Genomic DNA, 3,619 nt, shown 5'->3' with positions numbered 1-3,619 from the left:
GCCATTGACAAGGGTGATGCCTCCAGACGATTAGCCGTGCCGTGACAGGGCATTGGATCATTTTCCCGATAGATGACCGAAAGTAGCCATTGACAGTGGTGATGTATCACATAAAGCCAGCCATGGAAAGGAGTAAGACTGATTGGATAAAGATAGCAGGAAAGCAGAGGTTCAGAGGAACGAAAAGCATCTCCATTCGCTTATCTGAAATTCCTACCAATGAATTACATAAGTATCTCTATCCCTATTTTATTAATTAATATTCGAAAACATCATTATCAATTTATATCTGCCTGACTGAGATTTACAAGGTGACCATAGCTTGCTTCATACCAACAATCTCCGTGGGATTCGACCCTTACTCACGTAAGGTATTACTTGGACGACCCAGTGCACTTGCTGGTTAGTTGTATCGAAGTTGTGACAAATTATGAATGTGTAATCACGATTACGCGTACCAAGTTGCTCACGTGCCAGGAATAGTTTGAGCCTGGACATCATAATTTTGTGCACCAAGTTTTTGGCGCCGTTGCCGGGGATTGTTTGAGTTTGGACAACTGACGGCTCATCTTGTTGCTCAGATTAGGTAATTTTCTTTTCGTTTTGTTTTCAAAAAAAAAAATCTTTCAAAAATATTTTCAAAAATCTCTCATCTGTTTTCGAAAAAATAAAAATGTTTTTCAAAAATTTTATTCAAGATTTTTAAGAATGAATTCTAGTGTTTCATGAAGCATGTGAAGCCTGGCTGGCTGTAAAGCCATGTCTAAATTCTTTTGGACTGAGGCTTCCAAACCATCAGAGGTAAGTTACATACTTGATAAATGATGAGCAGCAATTTGTTATCAAGAGCAATATACTCTGGTGTTAAATGCTGAAGCTTGGCTGGCCATTGGCCATGTCTAGTGTTTTGGACTGGAGCTTTCTTTGAAAGCTTGGCTGGCTAGTGAGCCATGTCTAATTCCTGGACTGAAGCTTTAGACTAAGAATGCAAGATTCCTGGAATTCATATTAAAAATTTTGGAATCCTTATTTTCCCTTTTCAATAAATTTTTGAAAAAAAATCCAAAAAAATTAGAAAATCATAAAAATCAAAAATATTTTCTGTTTCTTGTTTGAGTCTTGAGTCATATCATAAGTTTGGTGTCACTTGCATAAGCATCTTGCATTTTTTTCGAAAATATCATGCATTCATAGTGTTCTTCATGATCTTCAAGTTGTTCTTGGTAAGTCTTCTTGTTTGATCTTGATGATTTTTTGTTTTGTGTCTTTTCATGTTTATCATATGCATTCTTGAATTCTTAGTGCGTAAGCATTAAAGAATTCTAAGTTTGGTGTCTTGCATGTTTTCTTTGCATTAAAAGTTTTTCAAAATTGTGTCTATGATGTTCATCTTGGCATTCAAAGTGTTCTTGGTGTTCATCTTGACATTCATAGCATTCTTGCATGCATCACATGTTTTGATCTTAAAATTTCATGCATTGCATAATTTTCATGTTTTTCATAAAAATTTCAAAAATAAAAAAAAAATCAAAAAAATTATCTTTCCCTTTTTCTCTCATCAAATTCGAAAATTTGAGTTGACTTTTTCAAAAATTTTTAAAATCAAGTTGTTTCTTATGAGTCAAATCAAATTTTCAATTTGAAAATCTTATCTTTTTCAAAATCTTTTTCAAAAATCAAATCTTTTTCAAAATTCTTAGTTATTTTCGAAAATTCCAAAAATATTTTTCAAAAATCTTTTTCTTATTTTTATATTAAATTTTCGAAAATAACATAAACAATTAATGTTTTGATTCAAAAATTTCAAGTTTGTTACTTACTTGTTAAGAAAGATTCAAACTTTAAGTTCTAGAATCATATCTTGTGATTTCTTGTAAATCAAGTCATTAATTGAGATTTTAAAAATCAAATCTTTTTCAAAAACTAAGTCCTATCATATCTTTTCAAAAATATCTTCTTATCTTATCTTTTTCAAAAATATCTTTTCAAAATATCTTTTCTAACTTCCTAACTTCCTATCTTTTCAAAATTGGTTTTCAAAATTTGTTTCAACTAACTAACTAACTTTTTGTTTGTTTCTTAACTTTTTCAAAACTACCTAACTAACTCTCTCTCTCTAATTTTCGAAAATATCTTCCCTCTTTTTCAAAAATTTCTTTTTAATTAACTAATTATTCTTATTTTTATTTTTGATTTTAAAAAATTTTTGAAAATACTAACATTTTTCAAAAATCATTTTCGAAAATCACTAACTCTTTTTCAAAAATATTTTTCGAAAATTCTCTCTCTCCCATCTTATTCTATTTATTCATTCATATCCTAACATCTCATCTCACATCTCTTCCATCCTCACAGTTGTGTTTCTTCCATTATATTACATTCTTTGTCTCCCCCTCTTCTTCTACTCACACAGGGATCCCTATACTGTGGTATAAAGGATCTCTATTATTATTATTATTATTATTATTATTATTATTATTATTATTATTATTATTATTATTATTATTATTATTATTATTATTATTATTATTATTATTATTATTATTATTATTATTATTCTGTGCCTTCTTCTTTGTCATATGAGCAGGAGCAAGGATAAGAACATTCTTGTGGAAGCAGATCCAGAACCTGAAAGGACTCTGAAGAGAAAATTAAGAGAAGCTAAATTACAACACTCTAGAGAAAACCTTTCAGAAATTTTCGAACAGGAAAAGGATATGGCAGCCGAAAATAATAATAATGCAAGGAAGATGCTTGGTGACTTTACTACACCAAATTCCAATTTACATGGAAGAAGCATCTCCATTCCTGCCATTGAAGCAAACAACTTTGAGCTGAAACCTCAATTAGTTTCTCTGATGCAGCAGAACTGCAAGTTTCATGGACTTCCATCTGAAGATCCTTTTCAGTTTTTAACTGAATTCTTGCAGATATGTGATACTGTTAAAACTAATGGAGTAGATCCTGAAGTCTACAGGCTCATGCTTTTCCCTTTTGCTGTAAGAGACAGAGCTAGATTATGGTTGGATTCTCAACCCAAAGACAGCCTGAACTCTTGGGATAAGCTGGTCACGGCTTTCTTAGCCAAGTACTTTCCTCCTCAAAAGCTGAGCAAGCTTAGAGCTGATGTTCAAACCTTCAGACAGAAAGAAGGTGAATCCCTCTATGAAGCTTGGAAAAGATACAAACAGTTGACCAAAAAGTGTCCTTCTGACATGCTTTCAGAATGGACCATCCTGGATATATTCTATGATGGTTTATCTGAGCTATCAAAGATGTCACTGGACACTTCTGCAGGTGGATCCATTCACCTAAAGAAAACGCCTGCAGAAGCTCAAGAACTCATTGACATGGTTGCTAATAACCAGTTCATGTACACTTCTGAAAGGAATCCTGTGAATAATGGGACGCCTATGAAGAAGGGAGTTCTTGAAGTTGATACTCTGAATGCCATATTGGCTCAGAATAAAATATTGACTCAGCAAGTCAATATGATCTCTCAGAGTCTGCATGGAATGCAAGCTGCATCCAACAGTACTCAAGAGGCTTCTCATGAAGAAGAAGCTTATGATCCTGAGAACCCTGCAATAGCAGAGGTAAATTACTTAGGTGAACCTTA

The 3,619-nt window shown here is 32.6% G+C and overlaps 1 non-coding gene across 1 annotated transcript; it reads right to left on the bottom strand.

Annotated features, from left to right (window-relative positions):
* Positions 1-3,113: 3,113 nt before the first annotated feature.
* On the bottom strand, positions 3,114-3,221 carry LOC112753373 (small nucleolar RNA R71). The gene has a single exon (XR_003177762.1). It is a non-coding gene; the product is annotated as a small nucleolar RNA R71 (small nucleolar RNA).
* Between the last annotated feature and the right edge of the window lie 398 nt (positions 3,222-3,619).

This window comes from Arachis hypogaea, chromosome 15 (assembly GCF_003086295.3).
Source record: "Arachis hypogaea cultivar Tifrunner chromosome 15, arahy.Tifrunner.gnm2.J5K5, whole genome shotgun sequence".
Classification (NCBI taxonomy): domain Eukaryota; kingdom Viridiplantae; phylum Streptophyta; class Magnoliopsida; order Fabales; family Fabaceae; genus Arachis; species Arachis hypogaea.
The sequence above is the reverse complement of the archived record's forward strand: the minus strand, read 5'-3'. Positions and strand labels throughout refer to the sequence as shown.